A 10840-nucleotide genomic window follows, 5' to 3' on the forward strand; every position below is an offset into this window, starting at 1 on the left:
CTCAGTAAATGATAATTGGGTTTGGAGCAATTTTCTTGCTTTACTCTTTTAAGGTCTGTAGTACCTCAAACTGATATAAATTTAATATGCTGCAGTGGGTATTTCTCGTTTCTAATACGCTTTTGCTGAAGATGACTTCAGATGGAACTAAATTTTCATTTCAATATTAAAGGGCATATTTTAATTAAAGTAATCAGGCAGTCTTTCCCTATTGTTGGAGCAGGTATTCATTAGAGTATTGGGCAATCAAGACATATTGTTACAACATAAAATGTGGAAAGAAAACCACTCAAAATCTAATTTACAAAACCTGCATGATACTTTTTAAATGTTCTTTTTAAGGACTTCAGGTGCACAGACTTGGCTTAATTAAAATTCTTTCTTATTGAAAAATATCTTCATTTTCTATGAATGCTGTTATTTTACTTCATTGTGCTTTATTTTACTTTATTTTTGATATAAAATGAACACTCACATACCCCAAACCAAAGCATCATCAATCATTTATGTACACTTGTATGTTCATCTTTATCATCTCCTTACATCTCTCTCATGACAACCAGTATTGAAATTTTTTTTAATTTATTTTTTACATTTTATTTATTCATTTTTTTAGAGAGAGGAGATACAGAGAGAGAAAGAGACAGAGAGAGGAAAGAGATAGAAAGAACAGAGGGAGGAGCAGGAAGCATCAACTCCCATATGTTCCTTGACCAGGCAAGCCTGGGGTTTCGAACCGGCGGCCTCAGCGTTCCAGGTCAACGCTTTTACCCACTGCACCACCACAGGTCAGGCCTTGAAATTTTATCTTTATTATTTTCTGGCTTTGCTTTTTTTATATAGTTATCTTATGTGTACACGTGACTACATTAAATATGTATTTATTTGTTTGTTTGTATTTGAACCATATATAAAGTCTCTACCCCTAAATCCTGTCCATCAGTCCACTGCTTACTAAATACCATGGTACAAAGTTGAATCAGTGCTGTAGTATGTAATTTAATATCACTGATTTTCATGACTATATAATAGTCTATTACGTACATATAATCACTTAGTAATCATAACTCCCATCACTGGGAACTCACTTGTAATTTCTTCAGATTTATTTATTTTTACTGTTGTACAAGTAATGATAATACAATCAAAGATGTCCCCTGATATATGTATACAAGGCAGTATTTACCTAAAATTTAAATTAACCTAAAATTAGAAGTAGATGTAGGCAATATTCAATATTTCTAAAATTGTTTTCCAATTGTTGTATCAATTTTCAAACCACAGTAGTAATCTGTAAGGGCCCCAATTGGCCAAATGGAAACATTTGATACAGTGAGATGTCTGAATATTTTATCAACTGAATAGATAAAAAATATTGCCTCTTAATTTTTGATTTGTGTATCTCTGATAATTATGAAAGCTTATCATTTCTTCATATACTGATAGTCCATGTGTTTTTCTCTGCGTTTTTTATTAATTTCACTTTAAATATTGTCGTAATTGTACTATATTACCCCAAAATACTAGAATCTGGTGATTCTTCAAACACATATTAAGTGTTTAAATTGAGGTAACTTTAAAAATAACTAAATATAAAACAGTTTTCAGATAAAATTTTAAAAGTGATCACTTTTTGATTACCATCTTGGCAAATATATGCCATCATTACAAAATTTGTTTATAATAATCCAAATATGGATATATGAATTGATAGAATATAGTACTAAGTCAGGAAATAAGTTATGTTAAATAACATTTAATTTCAGATAAAGAAAACTTTGCAAACACACAACTAAGTGAAGACAAATTAAGTAGATGTTGAGAGATCATGCTTAAAATCTGAAAAAATATAAGATGGTTCAGATTCTCAGACTTAATCCTAACATTAATTTAAAGATATAAAATAGGTTGACTATTTAAAAACTAACAAAACTATTAGTAAAAAAGAATAATTTAATATTCTTAGATATGAGTATATTATTTTATAACCTAAATTTATAGAAACTTACAGTAAAAGTAATACAATTTATTCATAGTTAAATAACTATTGAATAAAAACTCATTTAATTAAAAGAGCATAATATTTACCTAGTAGATAATCAGGCAAAAGATATAAATAGGGTATTTGCAAAGAGAAAGACAAAACAAAAGAGGTGAGTGATTAATGGTTATATTCATCCAAAAAATGCAAATTAAACACAACTATAATTTTATGCTTATTTAGAAAAATGTATTGTAATTCTCAATGTAGGCACATTTTAGTCAAGCAGGTGACTCATAATGTTATTGCTGTTTCACATGGAGAAAAAAGCAGCTTATGGAGATGAATTATGAATCATAAATGTTTCATAATCTTGGCATAGAAACTGGTTTCATGGAAACTATCTTAAGACAATATTTAAAGAAAGAGAAAATTTCAGGGAAAATATTATCATGTTATTAATTTAACTAAAAACAATTATAAATAGCTTAGATATCAAGATACACATGTGGGAATAAATAAATTAATTCTTTAAGCAGAAAGTCCTTCTCTTCATTCTCCAGCTAGATATTTTCAGTCATTTTTAGTATCATTTGATTCAGGAGTGGGTTTCTGACACCTTCAGTGCATTCTCACCCTTTGTCCTAAATCCTGGTTTATTGTTCTTTTCTTGTATGGCCCTGTTAATGTAGGCAGGTAGCTAGATATTGATAGGGAAAGAGAGCAAAAAAAGTTGGACATTAAATTTTATAAACCTTGGTAAGCCTGCTTCAACAAGAAACTTCAGCATTTCTTTTAGCTTAATTTGTTAAAAGGCTGTAGCAGGCCCTGGCTGGTTGGCTCAGTGGTAGAGCGTCGGCCTGGCGTGTGGGGGATCCAGGTTCGATTCCTGGCCAGGGCACATAGGAGAAGCGCCCATTTGCTTCTCTACCTCCCCCCACCTCCTTCCTCTCTGTCTCTCTCTTCCCCTCCCGCAGCCAAGGCTCCATTGGAGCAAAGATGGCCCGGGTGCTAGGGATGGCTCCTTGGCCTCTGCCCCAGGCGCTAGAGTGGCTCTGGTCGCGGCAGAGCATCGCCCCTGGTGGGCGTGCTGGGTGGATCCCGGTCAGGCGCATGCGGGAGTCTGTCTGACTGTCTCTCCCCATTTCCAGCTTCAGAAAAATACAAATAATAATAATAATAAAATAAAATAAATTCTTTAAAAGGCTGTAGCATTCACAGGCTAATTAGTCTATTGTGAGTTCATTGTGCCCTAAGCCCTTCAGTCTCAAGTTTTAGTCATTTGACTAGATGCCCTAAGGCATTGCTGGTCTGGTGATAGGGTAGGGTTAGGGGAGCCAGAAGGTGCTTCTGCTTTTCCACTATAAGGCTGGCACAGTGGAAGCCAGAATGGTGGCCACAGAGGTTTCAAGTCTAGCCTAGAAGAAGGATCTGATTGGTTAGTGAAAGGAACCAACACAGCCTGTGAAATTTTAAAGAACCTGATTGGTAGCTTAAGGGAGCTAGTGCTTCTCAACTCAAAACTAATATTAACAGAGACTGAACCGAGTTGGGGCCTTTTTTGCTTCTTTTGCCCTTCTCTCTGCCTTTCTTCTTGGCAATGCACATGCCTTGTGTGAGTCAAATAAGTTTGCAAATATGATGTATATGTTTGCTTGCTTATAGTTTGCATTGGGTGTGGGGGACAGGCTGTAAGCAGGCAGGGTCCCTTCCCCACCCTTTAAATACTAAGATCTTTTCAACACTAAGCTTTTCCCCACACCCTTGCCAGTAGCATGATGTGGGGTGGTACACTCTTTTTTTTTTTTTTTTTTTTACAGGGACAGAGTGAGAGTCAAAAAGAGGGATAGATAGGGACAGACAGACAGGAACGGAGAGAGATGAGAAGCATCAATCATCAGTTTTTTGTGGCAACACCTTAGTTGTTCATTGATTGCTCTCTCATATGTGCCATGACCACGGGCCTTCAGCAGACCGAGTTTCCCCTTGCTTGAGCCAGCGACCTTGGGTCCAAACTGGTGATCCAGATGAGCACGCGCTCAAGCTGGTGACCTTGGGGTCTCGAACCTGGGTCCTTCCGCATCCCAGTCCGATGCTCTATCCACTGCGCCACTACCTGGTCAGGCGAGTGGTACACTCTTATGAGGAATCCCATTTATGCCTCAGATAAGTGGCTTTGTATCAGAGACTTCCTTATTTGTATACTGGCTTAAAGGCTTTAATTCCTACACTTTAAAATAAGGGATACCAGGGCGCTCTCTCTTGGTTCCTGCTATTAGCATTGCATAGAAAGGGCTGCCAAGAGGGTGGAGTGCTGAAGGACAAGCCAGTTTGTGCAGAGTTTGTGCAGAGAGAAGGAGATGGGGAACAGAGGTGAATAAGGCTGGTGAGGCAGAAACCTTTGATTCTAGGAATACTCAGATGAATTAGTGGCTTTGAGAGCCCTGAGTGGAAAGGGAATTGTTTTCCCACTGTGTGTATTTCTCGCCTGCCGGGTGTGAGCTAGGATTAAAGTTAATGGCCCACCAGTTCCTGGCTTCGTTGTTTCATTACCGTCTGTCCAAATCAAATGTGAACCTGCATGGACCAGGCAGCTGTGGCTTTACACCCTGTTTGCAGCCATGCTGCATGGGCTGGCAGCCTAATCATCTCCCAAGCACAGGCTTTGAGCAACACCTGGACTGGACTAAGCTTTGATACAGGCTCAGTCATTACACAGAATATTTGGACTTTGGAATTCATGCAGGGCTTAATGAAGATAAGACTGTAATTTTTTCTTGATGGGATAGAGATAAAACATTGGGAACCTGTGAACTACCTTCTATTTCAACTATGAATAAATCTTACTGCACCAGTTTAAGCTTTCCAAATCTGGGTCTTATAAAATGCTTTTTTATGTGACAATCCAACAGAATCACATCAGAACTGACATGAGCCTCACGGTGAATGTCTTGTTCTCATTAGTATAAGGTTTGGGTTCAGGGTTCCTCTAAGTTTAGTCCCCTTGAAAACCCAAGTTTAGTTATTTGGCTTGCTATTCTCTCACTTAATGGCTTCCTGGCCCTCACTTTGAAATGTAGCAAAAAGTTTATCTTTGCAGAATTGTCAGGGAAAGCTTACATTGAACAGGGACCTGACAAATAGGGAAGTTGAAATCATCGTAGTTGTTTGTAAAAGCCTTACCACAGTTTCAAAGGTGCTGTCTTCTGATCAGCACCCCCCCCCCCATTCTGAGGGCAGTGTAAACCCATGGGAGTAGGAGGGACTGGCTTGCCTAAAGCCTCGGCTGGCCAGGCCTTAGCTAGCCCAGAACTCCTTTAGACAATTGAGCCAGGAGGTCAACAATTTGGAGAAACTGTGGTGCCACTCCAATCCACACACAAAAAAAATATTACTTTGTACCTATAGAGGCAGTGACATCAGCTGCTTTTTCTAAGACCGTCAACTAGCTTACCAAAACCCTGCTCCACCCTCCCCAATGCCAGGATGACTTTTGGTTTGTCTGGGCACACTTGCACCCAGGTATATTAAATAAATTTTCCTTTCGGAGCACACTAGCCTCGTGTTTCCAGTTCATCTCGTGGTTCAACCTTTTAATTAGAACCTCATGGAATTTTCTTTAAGTAAATACTGATGCCATCTGCCCTTTTAAATCTAAATAAAACTATCATTGTTTCAGTTTCTTTGTTTGTAAATGCAAGACTGATGGAGAAGCTAACATTCTCATGGTTAACTCTGTGCAACTGCTCCGTGTGGGTTGTCTTTGGGTAAACAAAAATGAAGGAAAATCTTTGTTTTCATGAATACCCACCAACCATCTGGAATATTTTTCAGAGTTGTACGTTTACATGGCAAGAAAGCAATATTTCAAATTGTACACAGGAAGTGACTGTTCTGCTTTTCTCCCATTCATCAGGGAATTTCCACCACCTCTTCTTTTTTTTACTGAAACTAGTCTTCTGATGTTTAATTTAAGTAACTTTATCTTCATATATTTATCTTGACCCTTTTCCCTTGAAATCAACACCATATTTCATTCAAAATTACATTTTTCAGGTCAAGTAATTCTGCCATCCCTTTTCTTGTCTTATACTCATATATTCACGTCCTTGGTGGTGTTGGTGATGCTGGTGGTGGTGATGGTGAGGAGTTCATGCTTTTTTTTCCCAATTAGCTTACAAAGTTCTTTTACTTTTTCTTTTTTTAAATAACTGATATATTTTTAAATTTAATAATTACATTTAATAGAGTGACATTGATCGATAAGACTATATAGGTTTCAGGTAAACCCTTTAGTAGCACGTGAACTGTTGATTGCTTTGTGTGCCCATCACCCAAAAGTCAAATCATTTCCTGTCACCATATATTTCTCTCTCTTACTCCCCTTTCCCCCAACCCACCCTCTCCTTTATTTTTAGGGGAAAAAATTATTTTTCTAAGCAGACAACTGTAAAAAAGTTACATTTTCTACTCTATAATACATGTTTACATATTAGTTTCTCTTATTCATTATGAATTCTGTGATATAAGATAGCAAGTCTTTCAAGGTGATCCTCATGGCATCTAGGAAAATATTTTTTTTATATGATAGGTGCTCCATAAGTATTTATAAATAATGAAAAAAATGAGCAATGTTTTAGTTTTTTTTTTCATTTTTATATTGTATTTTATTTAAATTTTATTTTACTTATATCCTAGCTAATGTCATGTGTTTTTTGTTATATGAAATAAATTAATATTAACATTTAATGATTAAATATACATGTTATAGAAAGAGCTGTGAAGAATTAACAGAGAAGTGACGTTTAAAGAAAAGCGCCATCTTCTGGTGGATGATATATACTGTATCTGTAATAATTCACTTTACAAAAGTGATCTTGTAAAAATTAAATAGTTAAGTGCAGTATCATTGACATTCAAGCATGCTAAATGCAACTAAAATCGACTTAGGTTTTTAAAACTGATACCCATATATATTTTTTTTTTTTCATTTTTCTGAAGCTGGAAACGGGGAGAGACAGTCAGACAGACTCCCGCATGCGCCCGACAGGGATCCACCCGGCACGCCCACCAGGGGGCGATAATCTGCCCATCCTGGGCGTCGCCATGTTGCGACCAGAGCCACTCTAGCGCCTGAGGCAGAGGCCACAGAGCCATCCCCAGCGCCCGGGCCATCTTTGCTCCAATGGAGCCTTGGCTGCGAGAGGGGAAGAGAGAGACAGAGAGGAAAGCGCGGCGGAGGGGTGGAGAAGCAAATGGGCGCTTCTCCTGTGTGCCCTGGCCGGGAATCGAACCCGGGTCCTCCGCACACTAGGCCGACGCTCTACCACTGAGCCAACCGGCCAGGGCCTGATACCCATATTTTTAAGATTTAGTCTGACAAAGATAAAGAAACATTAACATACAACTCAAAAAACGTGGATTTTATGTTTGATTATAAGATTTGTGGATTAGTGTAGGTCAGAGCTTTCTATTTCAGCCTAAAAATCTATGTTAAAAAGTACAGAATTAGGATTAGAAACAGAAACTGTAGTTCAAGGAGATGTCATAGAGCATGTGTGTTGTGGTATGTTGCTAAACTAAAGCATAAATAGCTTTGGATTTCTTCCAAAAAAATACATTTGTTATAAAAATTAAGGGAGAGGCCCTGGCCGGTTGGCTCAGCGGTAGAGTGTCGGCCTGGCGTGCGGGGGACCTGGGTTCGATTCCCGGCCAGGGCACATAGGAGAAGTGCCCATTTGCTTCTCCACCCCCCCCCCCTCTCTGTCTCTCTCTTCCCCTCTCGCAGCCAAGGCTCCATTGGAGCAAAGATGGCCCGGGCGCTGGGGATGGCTCCTTGGCCTCTGCCCCAGGCACTAGAGTGGCTCTGGTTGCGGCAGAGCAACGCCCCGGAGGGGCAGAGCATCGCCCCCTAGTGGGCATGCCGGGTGGATCCCAGTCGGGCGCATGCGGGAGTCTGTCTGACCGTCTCTCCCCATTTCCAGCTTCAGAAAAATACAAAAAAAAATTAAGGGAGAGGCAATTTATGTAAAAACATTGTAGAGCATTATGAAAACCTACATGTTTAAAGGAAGAGACATTATAAAGAGCACATAAGTAAGGACAAGGGGGTGGAGAGAATCAGGAACCACTCCGCTGGGGAGTACAATAGCCTGAGGGCTAAAGAGACTCATGGTCAGTGTCCTCCAGGTTCATCATGTTGTTGTAAATGGCAAGGTTTCCTTTCTATGGCTGAAAAAAATTTCATTGCACAGAAATACACATTCTATATAGTTGCACTTACATGAATTCTAAACATGTCAAATTCATAGAACCATAGAACAGAACACTGGCTTCCAGGGGTTAGAAGATGGTGGGAATGGGGAGATGTTGGTGAAATGGTACAAACCTTCAGTAACATGCCCAATAAGTCTGGGGATCTAATATATAGAATAGTGATTATAATTAATACTATGTTGTATACTCAAAATTATTTGAGAGTCGATCCTAAGTTACTCACCATACACAAACACACACACACACATACACACACACACAGAGTAACTGAGGTGATGGATGTGTTAATTAACTTGGTGTGGTAGTTATTTGCAATGTATACATATATTAAGTAATCACATTGTACACCTTGAAAGTCATGTAGTACAATCTACGTATGTATAATTTTCATTTGTGAATTAAATCTCCATAAATCTGGGAAAATAAAAGAAAGTAAGAGGTTCATATAGGCACTCAACTGCCATGGGAGTAAAGGAAATTGTTGCAGGTTTCAACTGGTTCTAGTTCACTCTTATGATTTATTTACTAAAACAGAGAATTAGAAAATGGATGACTTGACTCTTTGAAATTGTTATTATAAAACAGTAAATAAAACTGAGATTGCTGTTTTAGAATTTATTCTAACAGAGATGAAAACTTCAGTGAGATTGAACAATATCAGTAAGTTTTATTTCTGGCCTAGAATCTCACACTAAATAATTGAATTTGATCTATAAATTAAGCCCTTTGGGTCTAAGTTTTTTCATCTTAAAATTAAATATTGGGTTATATTGTTTTAACATGCTTTTTAGCTCTCATAATTCTTAGGAAACATATAATGCTTAATATGTATATTCCTCTTTCTCAGTTTCTCTTTTCTTGATTAAAAGTTTGAAAATGGTGATGTTTGGCATTTATTTGCCTGGTAAATAAAAGTTTGTAGCATTAATGATAATAAAAAACAATTAAAATATTGGATTATTACTGATTTATATAGACAAGAGTATTTGTATGCCAAGATTATTTTAAATTGTGAATTTGACTCATAGTTGCATCATGTTTTAATTTATTTTTCTATTGAATTTTATCTAATTAATTTATATACCATCTACAATATTTTACATACTTATGAATTATATTTTGAAGAAACATTCTAAACAAAGTATTTTTTTAATTTTGTATTTTTTCATACCCAAATGCTTAAAGACATTTCTCATATAAGATTGTTTCTAAAGGATGCTGAATGACATAATGCACAATGTCCTTCTGTAACAGCTCTAAAATAGATGCTGAAACAGTTCCCATATGTCTGTTTCTTGTACAGCCCTTAATAAAAGCAGAATGTGTATCATTATAATAAATTCAATAAAGGTGATTCTGGTGTGGAAGAAACGGCATTTATTGAATGGCTGTTATGCATCAGGCATTGAAAATTTATTGTATCTATTATTTCAATATCATTAACAGATAGATAGAACATCTCAAGAGAGAAGTGGAGAAAAATGCTAAGGGTAAACAGATCTAATATTGTTCAAGTTGGAACTTTAATCAGGGTCTATCTGATTCCAAAGTCTGTAATCTTTTCACCTGAATGAAAGTAATTCTCTTGCCCTGGTTTAAGTCAATGTATTTTTGACATGCTGGGTGGTTCAAGACTATACTTAGAATTTTTGAAGGGGTGAATAAATTTATCCCATGGATATCAAATTTCAGTCTCCATCAGGGTTTATTGAAATATAGATTGTTGGGCTTCAGTGCCAGAGGTTCTGATTCAGTAAGTGTGGGATGGGATCCTTGAATACTCATTATTAACAAATTTCCAATTGTCGGTGCTGCTTATGCTATTATGAGTATTATGCTTTCACCATCACTGGTCTAAAGGAATACATTTTGTTATATACTGGGTACTTCCAAAGAAAGAAGCTTAGAATGCTCAAAAGAATTCATAGTCTTTATGGAAATAGAAAACTTGAATCTATAATAATAATAATGATAATAATAACAGCAAGGGAATTATTCCTCCTTTTACAGTAATATATACATATATAGAAAAAAAATTAGTGGCCCTGGCTGGTTGGCTCAGTGGATAGAGAATTGGACCAGCTTAAGAATGCCTCAGATTTGATTCCTCATCAGGGCACACAAGAAAAGCGACCATCTGCTTCGCTCTCCCTCCCTCTCACCCTTCTTTTCCTTTTCCCCTCTCGCAGCCAGTGGCTCCATTAGTTCCAGCATCAGCTCTGGGCTCTAAAGATAGTTCAATTGGTCTGAGCGCATCAGCCTCAGGTGCTAAACATAATTCGGATAGCATCGGCCCCAGACAGGAGTTGCCCGGTGGATCCCAGTCAGAGTGCATGTGAAAGTCTGTCTCACTGAATCTCCCATCTTCTCACTAAGAAAAAAAAAAAGAAGATTAGTTACTGTTGAGCACTTACTATGTAACAGATATTCAGGTAAATGCTTTATATGGAAGATAAAGTTCTCAAAAGACCTTCAAAGTAAACAAGAAGGTGGCAACATGAGTGTAAGCTTTGGGAAGTGTGGAGTCTAAGCGAGCAGTCCATTTGAGCAAAGGAACTGAGCAATGGTTTGGGAAAGAAACGG

At 37.5% G+C, this 10840-nt stretch overlaps 1 non-coding gene across 1 annotated transcript; it reads right to left on the minus strand.

Moving 5' to 3' along the window:
* Positions 1–7254: 7254 nt before the first annotated feature.
* On the minus strand, positions 7255–7330 carry TRNAT-AGU (transfer RNA threonine (anticodon AGU)). Its single transcript has one exon. It is a non-coding gene; the product is annotated as a tRNA-Thr (tRNA).
* Between the last annotated feature and the right edge of the window lie 3510 nt (positions 7331–10840).

Source organism: Saccopteryx leptura, chromosome 3 (assembly GCF_036850995.1).
Source record: "Saccopteryx leptura isolate mSacLep1 chromosome 3, mSacLep1_pri_phased_curated, whole genome shotgun sequence".
Taxonomy (NCBI): Eukaryota; Metazoa; Chordata; class Mammalia; order Chiroptera; family Emballonuridae; genus Saccopteryx; species Saccopteryx leptura.